This window comes from Streptopelia decaocto (assembly GCF_964273445.1).
Source record: "Streptopelia decaocto genome assembly, chromosome: 13".
NCBI lineage: Eukaryota > Metazoa > Chordata > Aves > Columbiformes > Columbidae > Streptopelia > Streptopelia decaocto.
The window spans coordinates 2,125,783-2,143,163 of NC_138668.1; the positions used below are offsets into that span (position 1 = coordinate 2,125,783).

At 49.5% G+C, this 17,381-nt stretch overlaps 1 protein-coding gene across 1 annotated transcript in view; it reads left to right on the plus strand.

Moving 5' to 3' along the window:
- ELFN1 (extracellular leucine rich repeat and fibronectin type III domain containing 1) overlaps positions 1–17,381 on the plus strand; it is a 103,871-nt gene that overhangs the window by 51,950 nt on the left and 34,540 nt on the right. The window contains exon 3 of the mRNA XM_082064595.1: positions 5,082–5,213. The gene's annotated coding sequence lies outside the window, so the exon portion shown is untranslated. The remainder of the gene's footprint in view (positions 1–5,081; positions 5,214–17,381) is intronic.

Consider the following 17,381-nt stretch of genomic DNA (forward strand, 5'->3'; position numbering starts at 1 on the left):
GCTGTATGAGCACCCCTCTGTTTCCTTGCATCTTGGTAGTTCCAGTGCCCTTAAAATATTACAAGAGCTAATTTATCAGCATGGGGTGCAGCAGCTCACAGCGATAACAAAACATTCGGCAGATATGGGTCTGGAGCATGTGAGATGCTGTAACAGTGGCCGCAGGGTGGGCTGGGCAGGTGATGGCATGATGGGTTGGGTGGGCAAGTGTGTGTGGGACCAGGCAGATCTACCAGGGTGCTCCTCACCCAAGTGTCCCCATGCCTTGGGGACACCTGATGGCGGCTGTTCTGCAGACCGAAGCTTTTCCCTGCGGCCAGGCCGTAGGAAGCTCCTGGCAGGGCTCTTCTCCACCCTGCGCTGGCTGTGACAGCTTCTGAGAGTCGTTAGCAAGCAAGGCGTGCTTGACGTGAATAATTAAAATACCTGCTGTGCTTTTAAACAGTTCCGAGCCAGCCTTGGAGCTGCGCGAGTGAGCGATGGCTGCTGTCTTTGGAGGAGGCCTAAGGAAAGCGGAGGGAGGGGGGCTGGTTTCCAGTGGGAAATTAGGGGCTTGATGCTCCTTCTGGCAGGGGAGGGATGGTGCTGGCAGCTCCCATAGAGATACAAGCAGCCCCTTCCCCTGGGCAGAGACCAGAGGCTGACACAGCTCTCCTTGCTGATGAATGGGCATCTCTCGGTGCAAAACTCTCCAACGTCCCCTCTCTGCCAAAGGTCTGAGAGGCGGCTGAGCTCAGCCCACACCCTTCCAGCTGCCCCGGGGCTTTTGCACTGGTTCAGCTTTCCGAAACCACAGGATGGGGACATGGGGTGGGGGGACAGGGACAGCACCAAGTCGCTTCATCAGCGCAGGCAGCGTGGGGCACCGCGCCGGAGCATTCACTGTCTTCTCCAAAGATTATGTTTCCCCAAGATATCAATTAGACACTGAAATGAAAACAGTTTCCGCGTGAACAATTAACAAAGAGTTTCCCGCAGTCTCTTGGTGGCCGGACTCCCTCTGTTCCTGTGATGTTGTCGCTACCCCCAGCTGCCTCTGAGGTTTTATCACAATAACAGCGAAGGGCCCCGTCCCCCGCCGCTGAGGAGCTTCGTGCAACACGGGAAGATATCAAACACCGTGTCGCCGTCAGTGCCGCTGGGGTGTGCAGCTGGGAAGCTGTACATCATCTCTTCTTGCGCAAAAATGGGTTTCTAGGCAGGGGATGGAGGGAAAAATGACATTCCCCATGAGTTAGTTTCAGATTGAATTAAACAATTGGTTGACCATAGATATATATTTTTTTTTCCTGTATATATTTTGCCATGGAGAGCCTGGCCAGTTCCAATTTGGGGTCACTGTACAGTGATTTTTTTTACTCCTTTTTTTTTAGTTCAACCAATGATCCAAAAAATCAGTTATTTTCACAGCTTTGCCATAAATACCTCCAGGGCAGGCGAAAGCAAGAGTTTCTCATAGAGGCAGGAAAAAGAGTCTGTTTGGGGACTGGCGCACAGCACGGGGAGGAGGGAGGGTGCTGGCGGTTCACAGCAGCACACGGAAAGCATCCTGGCTTCGGTTATTTCCCTGGTCTCACATGGGGAGTGGGAGCTGCCACCCGCCCCCCCTGGCCCGTGGCCCTTTGCCTGTGAAAGGCGAGGGCTCCCAAGCTGAGGATCAACAAATTAGTCTTCTTCTCCCCCTATTGCAGAATGCTATCCATCTAGAGATTTCCTTTAATTTAGAACCGTGTAGAGTTTGAAAAGCCCTTCAAGTTCACTTGGGCTGATGAATTGGTAATTGAGTGTACCTGGATGTTGGTGCCGTCTTTGCCTCTCCGCATTTGTATCAGTCCGTGTTTGTTTTCCCGAGCTGTAAATCACTCAGAGCTTGGAGAGGCTTTTATCAAATCCTGCGAGGAGCCAGTTGCTTTCCCTTTCACAAACACGTTACTAACGCCACGTGGAACCCACTGGCTTTGCTGCTCATTTAAAAACAATGAGGATGTTATTAAATGGAAAAAAGAAAATCCTTAGCGACGGGGGTAAGGAGGAACAGAACTGCTCCTGTCTCTCTGTTGCTTGCTCCTTTGGTCTAATATCTGTCCCATTGATCTTCTAATATGCTCTGCTTTGAAAGCCTGATTTATTGCCCCGCGCTCTCTTATCTCCCTGCGTGTCTCCGTCCGTTAGAGCACACGTTGTTCTGGGCTTCATTAGCAACCAGGAGCTGCCGGCCCTTGGTGCCACCTCCGGGCTCTGACCAGTGGCCCTTTCTCTGCAGGACCTGGCCCAGCCCCGGCCAGCGCTGGGCATGGAGAGTTAAGCAGATAGTTGAGCGGAGTCAGGCTCTTAATCTCAGGGTCTCCAGGTTCTCCAACATGTCCTTGGTATCCACTTTGCCAGTGGCTTCTAAAGATACCTCGCCCTCTTCATCAGCGCCACGGCTGGCTCTGTGCCCATGTTACCTGTGTCCACGGCTGACGTTCGGTCCAGCGAATGTGCGATAACGTGGACAGATTTGGCAAAAAGGGGTTTCAAATGGGAGAGGTAAAAGTTCCTGATTTGCAGTTCTTGGAGCTGCTCTGGTCTCTCACCCAACAGGGGAACCAAAACAGTACCACATGGCCGGTATAACCCACCAGCGCAGCTGACGTTCTGAATATAGATTGTTTTCAATGAACTGTTGCGGTGCTGTTTGCTTAGGGGAAAAAAATGGCAAGTTATTTCCATTAACAAAGAAATGTGAGAACTTCGCAATCTGCGTGTGGATATTTTGTGGGCATAAAATGAGGTGAAATTTGCCAAACAGATTCTCCATTACAAATTGTTCATTCAGCTCTAATTGCCTGAGTCTAGTTGTTGTTAGAAGGACTGTGTGATGCCTTTGTAGTACGCAGTTAAGGTCAGAAAAGTGTCAGTAGAAATGACTTCATGTTAAGTCAAGCTTTTCCTTGGGTGTAACAGTACCTGCTTATCTTAGCAAGAGAACTAAATGATGCTGCCTGAATTCTTCTTGTCAACTGTGCAGCCCAGAGAGCTAATGGGCGGTGAGTTGTGCTTTATTGACTCCCACTTTCTCTGTAGAAGGAATAATTAAATTCACCCGCAGAATCCTCATCTTCTCATGCATGGCAGAGTGCAACTTCCCTGCATCTTAGCTAACTAGATTAGAGATTACGCATGCCAGGATCACTGATGAGAAAGCACAAGCTGGAAGGGATCTGGCTTGGCTTTCAGATCCCAGGTGGTGCTCGCAAGGCTCAGGCTTAGGAAAAACATCACTTCTTTTTTGCTTTTAACCTGACAAACTTTGTCTGGAAACCCAGAGGAACAAGCAACAGGGAGCCCCACCATCTGTCTTTCAACAGCACTTTCTGAAATGGAGCTACACTTTAAAGTCTCACAAATTCAGCCTCTTGCTTTACAGAATATATACCCATCTCTAAAATACCAGGTTGTTTTTTCTTACCCCCATAATATTCTCATCTGACACTCAGTCTGCTGGAAATCACCAGTCCAACATTCATCTACCTGCATTCGAATACCTGTCATTGTTCTTGTGCAGCTGTCCTTCTCCTTCCAATTTATAGATTATATTTCAGAACTGACCTCCAACTACCTCTCGCCTCCCCGTGACACTTCTCACCTTTGTCTACCTGATTGATTAGTCTATTATGCTCTCCACTCTCCTGATGACTTACAGATTGCCTGGTATCTGTCACGGGCTCGCTTTTGGTCTGTAATGTTTATTCGCGGAGTTTTGCAGCTCCCTCCGGCTGCCTCCCCGCTCGCTGTCCTCTGTCTGCATCTCTTGAAAATATCTACTTTGGAAAAAGGAAAAGAAATCTTTTGCAAAAAAATATCCAACCTGCTCTGAGTTCACACACATGACGGTTAAAAACTCCATTTAAAACACTTGTCATTTTCAACGGAGCTCTTTTTCTTTTCATTGCACCATTTGGAGATAATAAAATGTCACCAGGTCAGACCACCATCGGTGGCATGGCAGCTTTTTTGTCCAGAAAATTTCTTCACCTGCATAAGTCAATGGAACAGTGACAGAGCAAGGAGCACTGTTGTGTTTAAAGATGCGTGTAGGTAGGAGGGTTCTGCCTCCAGCCGGGGAGAGGTCTGGGACATGTCCCAGATCCGTCCATCTCCCTGCATTGTCAGAGGTTGTCCAGCTCTCTGATATTGTTCCAGCCTTGTCCCAGCTCCGTCCATCACTCTGACGTTTAATTAACTGCCCTGTTCTCCTGCATCTTGCACTGGATTTGTGTTGTCTTTCTGAAACACCTCTTAGGTCATGTCTGAATATTACTAACGGGAGCAATAATAAAATGGTTGTCACTAATATTGCTATTATTGTTATTATGTTGATGATAATAAAACAAGACATCGAGTATCACAAAGATGAGTAGTGTTGCGATCAGTGTCACTTCTTCTTACTGTACGGGTTGTCTCACATTGCAGGGGAGCAGGAGCTCGACAGCCGTGGTGAGGACAGAGAGCCCTGGCCAGCCAGGCAAACAAAACTAAAAGAAAAACCAAGAGGGGGTTGGAAGTGACCAGTGAGGACAATAAATTCACACTTAAGATTTAAAAACACATTTATGAGACCAATCCCCAGGTGTGAGGATGATTATTAGGCTTTTTAAAGTCTGTCTGTGCTGGGTGGCTGGCGCTGGTGGTGGCAGCGGCTTCTTGCTCCTCCAGGAGCTCTGCGTTGATGTCTTGTACCATCTGCCCTCTGCATGCCTGCAGCTATCCATCTTCTTGCATCTCTTTCAGTCCCCATCTGGCATTTGTCCTGTGCTTCTACTTCAGTCCCAGGTCCCCTTCCAGCATTTCTCCCAGTCCCTCCTCCGCTGGCGAGTGGATTTCTTTTCCCTTTGAGTGTTGAGCAGCTGAGCTCGTTTGGTCCCTCTCCTTGGTCCTCTTCCCCTTCACGTCTGGTCCCTGCATTGTTGTGTCAGACCTGTGACTTGAGTAGCTGTGCTGTCCCTGGGATTGCTTTGTGTTAACCAAGCCATCCATCAATCTTTTATACTCCCTGATGAAACTCTTATGCTTGCTTTATTTTTTTTTTTCCCTTGCAGTTATACTGGGCTTGGTGACCATCTTGTGGGATCCCGAATGCTGTGTCCAGTGTCCTTCCCCAGCCCCGCAGAAAACAGCTAGGAGCCGTTGATGACTGCGGCAGGGACCAGCAGCGGCGCACAGGCACAAAGGTAAGGGGTGACCTTTTCGATTGCATCTCCAGGGTGAGAGAAGTTGCTGGTGTGAGGCAGCTGGCAATGGGAGAGAGCCAGCGGGGATGGCGTGGATGGAGCAAGTCTCTCTGGAGAGGGTTTGAGTACCTGGAAACCCTCCGCAGGAGTGGATTGCTGTCCAGGTTTTGATTGCGGGGTGACAATAAAACCGTGGCAGATGCATTGTTAACCCCCTCTCCCCCTTCCCACTCAGGACAGGCGATCGGGAGGGAAAGAAGGACAGAGAGGAGAGAGCTGGATAAATTAAAAATGTTTTACTGATGCTACCAATAAAAGTAGAGAAAATAATAGAAAATACACAAAACCAATCTGGAAAGTCCCAGCAACTCAGAGCCAGTACCCGAAGTCCTGGACTGGACTCTGCAGCCAACCGGAGCTGGATTCAGGCTGTCACTGGCGTCAGTTCGCAGGGACGACTCGCAATGGTCCTCTCCTAACGTCGGCCATAAGCAAAAGGGACGAGATCCTCGTGATCTCCCACTTTTATATGAAGTATCACATGAATGGGATGGGATACTTAGTTGGTCAGTTTTTGGTCACCTGTGTCTCGTTGCCCCTCTCGCGAGATGTCCATCCATCCTTATCAGTGACCTCACATTCCACTGCTACGTCTACCAAAACATGTATCTGGCTTTTCAGGAAATTGCAGCTAATAAGAAGCTTTAGCTGAGAGGCAAATTCACTAAAAGAAAAACATGTTTTTAACAAAACCAGGACAATTGCTAAGGGGAGCCTTGTTGCATTCATTTCCAAGGGGGAAGAGGCCGGTGCGGACATGGACAATGATCCAGGGTTGTGTTTCTCACGTTGCTGTTTCTGGGGTGATTTATGAGGGGCCTCTTCTCCGAGCATGGACCTTCCTGGGGAAGCTCTGGCTGCTGCTCTCCTCAAAGTGTGGTAGCAGCCAAAGTCATCATGGTTATAATTTGTATTTTTATTGATTAAGATTGAATTCACATTCTCCGGTTGAGATTGAAGAAATATCTCCTGTTAAGATTTAAGGAACATGGAAAAAGAGCATTATCTTTTCCCCAGATGAGAAGTGCGGTGTGTGCCTCCATCCCAACTTCTACAAAATTGTGTTTTACAAAACAGAGAGAGAACATTGGGTTCATGTTGGTGCTGTAATTTAGTTGTATAAGACCCGAGTTTGCCGTGTGTTTCCTGTTGAAATGACTGGCTGTGCTGGGCACTCAGAAATCTTTTTCCCTCTTTCTCATCTCCACCTTGACATTATGAACAGGGTTTTCATCAGTCCGTAGAAAGAAGGAGATAAGTTTTGTATAGAAGTGCACAGTCAACAGGGCTGAGTTTTTTGGGTAGCGTATAATTTTTTTTTTACACTGTTATTATTTAAAATCTGCTTTTTAAGAGGACAAAAGGGAATAGTTTAATGGAAACAAATTTCTATAGCAAAATGTGCAGCTGGAGAAAAAAAAGATTATTCCTGTTATTGCTTGGGTAGACAGGTGGATTTGGAATTTGAGTACAAAAGGTGTTAAAAAGTGTGCTCAAGCTTCTCTTTGGTGAGCTGTAGAGACTGAAAAGAGTAATTTTCAGAGAAAAACTTTTCTCCTGGCCTCCATTTCCAGCATTGTCAAGTCTATACCAGCGGCCTTTTCGCACAGCTATTATCATGTTTTCACCTTTTCTTCTTCCACCTCATTTGTCCTCTTGAGGAAAATGTAGTGCTGGTGGAAGGCGTGCGGGTCCATGGGCTGGAGCGGGGAACACTGGTGCTGGAAGTGCACGGGCATCTCTGGAGGCCTCATGGGATCCAGAGGGTACAATCCCTGACGGGAGGGAGGGAAAGATGGACAACCTGGCCTGGGGGTAGTAACTTTGAAAGCACCTACAAGTCTACAGCTCTTAAGACCTCCTTTCCAAAGTGACTTTTAACCAATTAGGACCCTAAGCGTCACTGAAGATAAGCAGAGCTTAGGTGCTGTGGTCCCTCAGGGCAAGCACAAATATCTCGGCAATGCAGACAGATAGACAGCATTGCCTGTCCTGATGGATCCAGACCCAGAGCCAGGCAATGAATTACAAATATAAGTGCCAAAACAGCAGGCTTGGGACACAAAGGATAAAAGACAGTTGTGTTATTTGAACTGATAAGCCCTGCATCTCAAAGATGCTTGCATCAAAGACTCCTGCAGGGTTTTCGCAACTGAGTGTTATACCATGCAGCACCAAGTTACTGAAGATGTAAAATGGGGCTTGCAGAGAAAGCTTCATGCCTGCCACAAAGGAGCATAATAAGAGTTTGTTTTGAGAACTATTAGGCTGAATAATTTGGGATCGGTCCCCATGGACACTGTGAGATATTGCTCCCAGCAGAACGATGATTGCCATTAATGTCTCAGCTCCCTGCCTCCTTCCTCATTCTTCTCCCAGCCTCTGCAAGGGCTGGGTCAAGTGCTGCCCAGCCAGCATGAACAATATTTCCCCCTTCTTGGGTAATTATTGTCCCTTCCATTCATTTCTCAGAAGCCTTTTCATAAGCAAGAGGTATTTTCAAGGCTTGCAAGCATTCATCTCAATGTACATTTCTATGGCTATTCTCCTTGGAAGAGCTGGAGATGTAATTTACTTTATTAGACCAAATGAAAGGAGCTTATGAAGGTAGCCCGTGCAGCATTGTGCAGGAGGTCAGGGAGCTAGAAAGGAGAGTCCTCTGAGATTGCTACTGAATTTCTTGCAGAAGCTGAAAAGTAGGGGTTGCTGTTTAGTTTGGTACCGTCCTTCTTTACATTGTGTGGGCTCCCTTTCCAACAACCAGCACTGAGATCAGCACAGTCCCATCCCTGGTCTAGCTACAAAAGCTTAAGAGCAGTAGCATTTGTAGAGAAGCAGAACATCTTTGGACCGTCAAGCCTGGAGGTGGCCGTGCTCGCAGCATTGGGTTGCTCATGAGGGGAGCAGGTGCCCAGGTGACTCTGGTGAAGGTCCATATGATGGGGAGCCCCACCAGCCTGTCCCTGGTGTGCCAGGTAGCCAGCAACACCCGACTGCACGGACCTTTCTCTAAGCGGCTTCATGCACTGAGCAGATGACTAAAAACCATCTCCTGGGCAATTCACTTCATTCATCAATTAAATTGTTTGCTGTGAACCGTTTGGCCCCATCCAGCTCCAGGATTTCAGCCTTGTAATTTTGCTGGCAGAAGACGACAGTGCCATGTCCGTGAAATCTGCCTGCCAACTGCTTCCCCTGCTAAGCATTTTCTAGGCTAACGATCCCGAAAACCTTGCCAGCAGCCCCAGCTCTGTCCCTTTCAGGGCAAGCCACTCATTTAAATGTGAGCACCTCTAAATGACTCCATCTGCTAAGTGACGTGAGTATAGAAAAGATTATAGCGGGAGTTATTGCTGTATCCTCGGGTTATAACCCTCTTATAAAATGGGCTGGAAGAACAAGGGTACTGCGAGGAACTGAGGCTCAAAATCACCTGGGTGACTGTCAGCTTGATTTATTTTCTTGCTCATTAGATAAATTAGAAAACTGGCAAAAGAACTTGTTGCCCGCTCTCAGCTGCTTGGTAACCAGCCACATGGCACGAGTTGGTGGCCGCAGGGAGACGCGGCTCCTTCCCACCTCCCTGGTGCCACACATCTCCTCGGTGATCCTGCCATCCTAAACCCATCTAGCTGACCATGGGCAACGACTAGAATTTTGCTTTTCTCTATACTGTTGACTTTTGAATAGCATCACTTTTCTAGGTGGAAACAGCGGTGCCAATATTGCTTTTGAATACCAGCTTGGGCCGCAGAACCAGTTGTTACACAAATGAGAATAACCCAGTTTGTGACAGTATCGTCAGCCAGGACCTGCAGGCTTCAGAGATGCTGGTCAATATTTTGGTCTTTGGTATTTGGGTGTCTTGTTTACGAACTAGGCTAATTTTTGTCTGTCAGAAGGATGGAGCTTAGTGGTCAGACTTGCTTTAAATCCCTAAGTAAAATTCACTGTCCAGTAAGTCAGACTGCAGTTACAGTGCCTTCTAACCTAAACACTCACATGAAATCTTCAGACTGCGTAATCAAATGTTACATTCGGATCATTTAAGCCATCTTCAGTATGTTTAGCTGCATTGGTTGCACTTCCATCGTATGAAATGAGAACACTGTTATACACACAGTATTTACATACAAGGAAAAAGCTTCCAGCCAGGATGAGCTACTAAGTGACCGCAGTGCATTTCTCAGCCAATGTGGAGGAATCCCCACTGCAAACAGATGCTGAAACTGGGGGAGAAACTGGGTGAGGACCTCCCAAGGATGGAGGGAGAGCAGCCTGGCACCCTGGGGGTCCCAGCACCCCCGCGGCTGCCCAAGGACATCTTAGGGCAATACCTGCCCTGCAGACCATGGTGGGAACAGATTTTTGCTGCTTGCCATGCCTCTTCTTCTGCCCATGGGACCTCTGCACCACCTGCACAGGGTCCTTGCCACCTTGTCTCCGGCAAGTGTCAGGATGTGTCTGTCCCCATGGCTCAGCCCCCACCAGGTGTGCACCCGTGTGTGCAAATGCTGCTGGGCAACACAGGGTGGAGGAGACGGGGCTAATTCCTTCCTGAGACTCGCAAGGAATCGGCTTACGGCCTGAAGCTCTGATTACTCTGATCTCAGCCTGCGTGATGGTAACCACATCCTGAAATTACCCAGCTTTTTCAAAATCCAGGGGCTGGTCTGGACTCACCTGGCCAATGTGAGCGAATTCCAGACCCGCTTGCACCTTCAGTGGGTTTGAGGGGCTGTGAGTCGGTAAAGATCCAGGGCTGAACTTAAGGGAAGATGTTTCAAACCCCAAATAGGAAGAGGTTTGAACCCACCTGATGGGAAGTGCCTGGGTGCGATGCCTGATCCCACCTGCCAGAGCCGATGAGCTGAGCTCTTCGGCAGTCGCCTCCTTGGATCCTGGCAGCTAACGTGAAACAACCAGCAAGGGATAGATGCTGTCAAGTAAAACATGGAGTGAAATATTTGGCTGATGGGACTAAACTACGAATCCCGCCCATCTGCACAAGATGCAGCACCGCACGCTCCCACCTACCGCTGCTCCCCGTCTCCCAGCACTGCCCACCAAGCCCACTCCGCTTGGAAATTGAAGTGGGGAAATCAAAGACCTTCTCCCCCTGCTCCTGCTGTGCGTCTCAGCCACTGACATTAACACCGAGACGGCTGACATTAGCCTTGAATGGATTTTAATAACCTCCTTGTGAGCCTGAATTACCCGCGCAGCGTGAGGTCCGGTGTGCACTTGAGACCTGGCGATGAGAAGGACATGGGGGCTGGATCGGCTCCCCAGCCTGTGGATACAGGGCCAGATCCGCTCGAGGAGATGCGGTGGCTCCTGGAGAACTGCTGCTCCAACCTCTGCTGCCCAGCGTCCTGCACCAGCCGGTCTGCAAGGGGCTCGTGAGCTTCCCAGCACTGGGGATGCTGGTCCAGGTGGCCACCTCCATGGGGTGTTTTCCACTCTAGGGCACAGTATGAGCTGCTGTGGGGGGATCAGAACCTCCCTGGTGTCATAAATGAGAGTGACCTTAGCCCCTAGGGGCACGTAGCAGAAAATAGCAGCCTTGGTTTAGCAGAGCCCTGTGGATGGGATGCTAAATGAGATCACGCCTGGCCCAGCTGAGACTCCGGACTAGTGTATGAAAATCTAGCAAGAAGATTAAAAGGTGTCCCCAGGCAGAAGAGGGTATTTATTCCTTTCTTTGCGGCTGTGGCGTGGGAGTCCCAGGGTCAGTGACCTCCCCTGAACACCTGCACGTGGGCAATGCCGTGTCCCCACGGGGGCTGATCTTAGGGACAAGGCACCGGTCAGAAAAGCTCCCTCCGAGATGCAGGTGGACATGTCCAGTTTCCCCTCCCGCAGCAGGGAAGAGCATCCCATCCAGGTTGAGGACTTGGCATCTTCACTCCCAGCCCATCCTCAAAGGGAAAAACCCACATTTTCCTCCTCTTTTATAAGAGGGAAAGCTAAGAAATATTGTCAGGTAGTTCTCACATCTTCTGGAAGATGAAGAGCCTGGAAATATGCTCTGAAGTCACTCTTCCTCAATTAAAACTCCCAAGATCTGCCTGAGCAATGCAGCCTCCTTGGCTGGTCACAAAATCTCAGCACCGTTTGGGTAGAGAGCAATAGTATCTAAGTGCCCTCAAAATCCACACGTATTCGCAGTATGGGAACAGGAATATGGACGCTAACTCACAGCTGGGCTGGCCCAGCAGCTTCTCCAAGTCAGGACCAACAGGAGCTGTGAAATCATCAGGGAGTTTAAAGAACTGAGGGTTGAAAACAATCCCTTAAAAAAAGTCCATGATAATGGTTGAATTATTTTTAAGAGGCTCATTCGTACTAAGTAAATGAAAATAGTTTACATGGAAAATATTTTCCATTAAGCTTATTTCTACATAAAATGCTAACAGATTGAGATTATGACTCTAATGACTATTTTTATTGCTGGTTTGCATTTAAATGGCATAAATTTCCCCCTACTGTTCTCTCTTTGGGTTAAATCAATAAAACCTATTAAGAAGGTTCGTCTTCCTCTAAGATTCCTCCCTCTCTTCTTTCTGTCTCATTTCCACTGGTGCCCTTTTTATCCACCCACCACCAGAGATTTTTCAGAGCTGCCTCCACGATATTGGTGCCGAGGATTTGAAAACCCCTTTGGCAGAGCAGAGTGAATCCGGTCTTTGCCGAGATGGGGACTGCAGAGCAACTCAAGTGCTGCTTCCTTTCCTCAACCTGGGCAAGATTGCAAGGACATGAGGTTGGAGTCAGCTTTCCTCCCCTCTTAGCATCTTCTCTCCTGTTTTAATGAATAAGCTGTACCTGCCCATATACCTACGGATGCTCTTATCATGCTCCTTCAAAGAGTGGCTGTGGCTCACCAAGCAGGTGCTGGATTTCTCTTCGGAGAGGAGTTATCCTGGTACATACACAGTGAAAGCCATTAAGATGCTGACCTTTAAATTGGGCTTCTTCCTGCTTGTGTAGGGAGGAGGTGGGTTGAGTGCCCAAATCTTATTCATTTTAATGACAAATCCCTCACACGGAAGCTCTGAAATGCTCGGCTTTAATGCAATTCGCCTCCCTCTGCTGCAGCTTGGCTTTCCTGTGCAGGGGATGTCTCTGCTTCCCCTGCATAGTGACAGACCCTACAGATTTGCTCCATAACTACTGTGCCGAGGTACCGTTGTGTATGGATTTATGAGCTTAGGGCAGTGCTAGCGCAGGGATCTCTGTGCTCCTTAATCAGTATCACTGACCTTTCTTTCCTCTATTACTCGCAGCATCATGGTTTTTTTAGCTTAATTTGCATAGGTTTCATGTTATCCATGTTTTTGCTTTGTCCCTGTTATCCCATTACCCTGGATAATCAAAGTTGGCTGTAATAGAAACAGCAGAAACAATTTGCTTACCCTCCTATTACAAGATATTCCCTCTACTAAGTCTGAGAATACCTGCAGTTCTGTGGTAATGCTAATTAACTGCATACATATAGAAAGTAAAGCAAACGGCACAAGGATCCTTTGGGATGGTGGGGATTAAAGGAAGATAAGATATTATTCTCTTCTTTCTCTGTGCTTCAGTGTCCCTACACTCTATGGAAATTGCTTTGCACTTATAGAATAAAATGTTATACATGGCGGGGGGAGTCACTGACTCTGCAGAGAGGTGGAGTTGGAAGGAGCAGATTTCCCTGCTAGCAAACTCACTATGGCAGGAATGGTTCTCCTTGGTGTCTTGCTCCTTGTCTCTGTTCCCAGGGGAGGGGTAGGATGGGACAGTCTTCACCCGGTGCTGGTCCCCAGGCCGCAGAGCCCAGTGATGCTTAGTAGGGTTGTACACAGGCACTGATTGCACCGATTCCTCGGGGCTGCAGCTCTTACCCAGATCATACGGCTGGAAAAGCTTCTGTCCAACTGCAACGGCTGGTTGAAATGGCAGCTGTAAATTTGAATGCCCATTGCAATTGAGGGTACCTGCTGTTGGCTGTTGTATCCATCAGGATGCTCCTGCGTCCTTCCACATCTTGGGCAGCTGGCACAGTGGCAGTTTCAGAGCAAGCCAAGGTCCTGGGGAAAATAAGGAAACAGTAATGGGAGAAGGAAAATCATCAGGAGAGGGGAGATGCAATGGCAGGACGGGTTGCTGGTACTGTCCCAGCCACCCCTCTTCCTTTTGCACTGCATAGCATCGTGGGCTCAGGCTTGCCACAGCCCATCCATGAGGATATATGGAGCAATCTCCCAGCAGTTGGATGCAACATCCTCTAAAAGTCTCGCATGAGGCTTTCTCCTGAGTGTCAGCCAAACGAAGAGCGACTTACGCAACCAGGCATGCGTGGAGGACTGTCAGAGCTTTCCATGCAGGCGAAATCCCACTCAAGTCCACCCACCAGCTCCTCATTAAGCTCCCCAGCTCCTCTGCCAGCAGCATGGACAGACACCCTCAGTGCACCCCAACCGAGCAGCTGGGACCAGCCCTGGGCACAGTCGTGCTGTGTCTCTGGGTCTGGACCCTGTGCTACTGTCATCCCCCTGGGATGAAGGCTCCAGGAGGATGGTTAGACAGCCTCAGCTCTCCCCCTCGCCCCCGAAATTGTGAGGAAGCTGTTATTTATGTGCGCTCTGATAGTTACTGTACCTTTGATGCAATACTTATGTTGGGGATTTTACCACGTCTCTCATCCTCCGGGTCTGTCAAGGAGTTGTACACAGCCATGACTCAGAGAGAGGCGTCAGTGGAGAGAGTCTGTAGATAGAGCCAGCAGCCATCATGTGGAGAGTATAAATAATGTATACGCATGTATATATGCATGATCTACGAGCTCAGGACCTTCCTTTCCTGAATGGTATCAACTCCTTTAAAGGATCCCTGTATCATGGCATGGCTCTGGCCATACCAGAGGGCTCAGATACATAGGGATCCCCCATATCTGTTGCAGCTATAAGGGGAAGGGCAAGTAACACAACTGATGCAGATGAGGGCTCAGTGATGCTGGTCTCTCCTTGCCTTCTTGGAGCAATGTAACAACTCCCTCCTTGCCACGGAAACCTTCACTGCTTATTGCTCGCCACCATTTCTGTGTGTAGCTTTAAGACTATAGGTACCAAAGTGCCTTGCTCCGCTCACAGCCTTATGGTCAGTAAGATGCTTTGAAACTGTGCCCGTGGTTCTCATCCTTTAAAACAACCCAGGTGCAGGTCGTTGGTACAGGGAGCTGCAAAGGGCTTTTAAGGTGCTTGGGTGCCAGCCAAAGCGATTTGCTGATAGTCATGGCCCAAGCGGCTGCACACCGAGGGGCTGAACAGAGCTGTGCTGTCCTTGTGCTGCAAAGATGCAGGTGCATCATCATCCCAGCAGAGAGTTCAGTCCTGAAATACCTGAACCTCAGCAGAAGAAATGAGGAGGCTCAGATTGGAGTGCTGAGTAACGTCAGCCCTGAAATCAAGCCCTTTGTCTTATTGCTAGTCACCTGCAACGTTTTGCTTCTGATCAGACAGCGTAAGTTTTAATTGTAAGAGTGGGTTTAAAAATTAAAATATAACAAGAGCTCAGTTTGTGGGAGGGGATGCTCGGGAGTGGAGATGGGACAGCGTATTGCTAGGGGCAGTTGGGAATTTCTTGTTGGTTTTACATAGCTGAGGGAGAGGTAAACTTGCTTTTAACTTCTCTGGAAGAGTTCATAATGATTTGACCCTTAAAATTAAAGATCTGGAGCTAAGCAGCTGGGCTACTGACTCCAGCGCAACCTCGGCCGGTGGAGTTCAAGCAGCACGCTGAAATAGCCAGCAGCTTTCCACAGCAATCGCACTCAGTCCTGTTCTGTCTCTTCAACTCCTGACATAATTCCTTTCTCTGCAGTTCAAATGATACAACAGTCTGGATTTTAATTGGCACCGAGTTTTCCACCCGGTCCCTGGGGCAGCCCGACACCCAGCCCGGCAGGCACTGCGAAGGCTGTTTGAAGCGCTGGGTGCCTGTCGCCCATCCGCGGGCCCTCTGAGGTCTCCTCGCCAGCGCGGGGCTGAGCCGGGTGCAGAGGAGCCTTGCTTCGTTTCTGATCATTAATTCAACGTTCTCCTCTCTAGTTTGCTTCCACTGATCTTCTCTGTGCACAGTCCAGGGGGAGCCACATAGTGAGTAGTTTGTGCTGGAGATGACAGCACAGAGATAATGAAGCTGGGTTTTTTTACCCTTTGCGTTCCCCGATGGGGCGGCTCAGCCTGGTCTCGCCTCTGCCCAGCACCAGGTCCGGAACCCACAGGAGGTCGGATGTTCTGCAAGCTCTTGGCACCATGGGCTGCACGTCCCTAGGGAGAGAAGCAGGAGTAGTTCAAACTGTGGTCACCTTCGGCTTAAGCCCAACAGCTTGGCCAACTGCTCAGTGCTGATATGCAAACCTGCTCCGGTCTGTGGGGTGCAGGAAGCTCCTGGGCCGGAGGGGGTGTCGGCTGGGCTGTGAGGGCTGGGCTTCGCTAGGGGAGCCCTGTAAGATCATTTCCCAGCCGCTTGACAGTCCCCACCCTCCGATGAGGGTCATGGAGAGGCTCTGGCACCGTGCAGCGATGCATGAAGCACATTTCGGGCACGGGCAGGGTGGGGAGCAGAGTAACCCGCTTCAGTAGCCGTGGTTACCTTCCATCCCAAAGGGGCTTGCGGCTTTCAGATCCCTTCTGGGGGACAGAAGGAACCTGTCTGACAGCAGGAGCTTGCCCAGCACCCTGCTCCTTTTGCCTGGGAAGCCTGAAGGCTCTCTGGGCAGCATCTCCAGCTGATGAGTTCATTAATGCTTAGAATGGGGCCTCACCTGCTCCTCTCTGCAAGTCCATCACTCCCACCTTTCTAGTCACCTGCTTTCCTTGGTCTCACCTCTCCTTCCTGAGCTGGCTTGTGGCTTTGCACCCTGCAGGCTTCCTCATCCCTCCATCTTTCCTGCTCATCTATGATTTAACCCAGGAAAGCACTTTCACATGTGCCCTCTGCTCTGTGCTCATTGTGCTCCATGCAGCCTTTATCATTGCCACCAGCACAGCCTCAATAAGCCCTGTGCAAGACAGAAACCTCAGCAAAGCATTGTCAACCTGCCAGTCCCAAACCAAGCTGTAGCTATCAGTCCCAAAAGCGCAGTGGGGTGGATATAGTTATTGCTCAGAAGCTTTATATTTACCACAACCTTTCTGACATTACAGTAAATGCATTTCAGAGCCTGAGAAGTGCAAAAATAAACTGCAAGGAAATCAAGACAGCTAATTAGCCAAAGGTTACCGCGGGGCTCTGTGACTGTCAGCCCTTTTGAAGTTCTCCTTCACACAGGCAGATGTGTGTGCAATGCTGCTGCTCTTTTCAATAAATGTCTTGGTTTCCAGAGTGGGTTCATAGCTGGATGTGACTAAACACATGTGAGGCCTGTCACAGCAAGCCTGGACAGCATGCTCATGTCCTCTAACCTCGCACTTCTCCAGCACTGAAGAGCATCTCATCTGGTGGAGTGGCTGAGCTGGGGTGAGCTGGGAGGTGCGGAGAGGCCGGAGAGCCGCCTTTCTGCACAGACAACCCTCCATCTTGGAGGTGCTCCTTCCCCTCTGGTGTTCTGACCCTCCGCACTGTGGTCACAGTAAAGGAGATCGCTCGCCCATGGGCTCTGGCTGTGCTGAGGACTGCGCTGGTCACCCAGGGTTTGGATGGTGCCACTGGGGTGCTGCTCCTCGGGGATGAGCAGCCTGAGGAGGGCTGGAGTGCATCCCCTGGAACATCATGGTCTTGCTCCACCTGTCCATCATTCCTTAGTATCCCATATTTTCCTGAGGATGGGCATCCCGTGTAGAGTTGCAGATAAACCAGACAGCACAAGACGAAGCGGTGGAGCGGTCCGCTCTGAGCCGAGGGCTGTGAGAGGGGTAAGGCTGTCAGCCAAGAGAGGCTGAGCAGGTCATGACGGAGGCCTAGGTGGACTAGATCATGGCACTGTGTCCAGAGGCATGTTTTGTTCGTAATTGGGAAGGAGAGCTCTGGAGCAGCAAAAGACCCCGGAGACTTTGAGCCTTGTCCCTCCAGCCCAGCCATCCCCCAGCCCTGAGCTGTGGGAGCTTTCTGCTCCTGTGC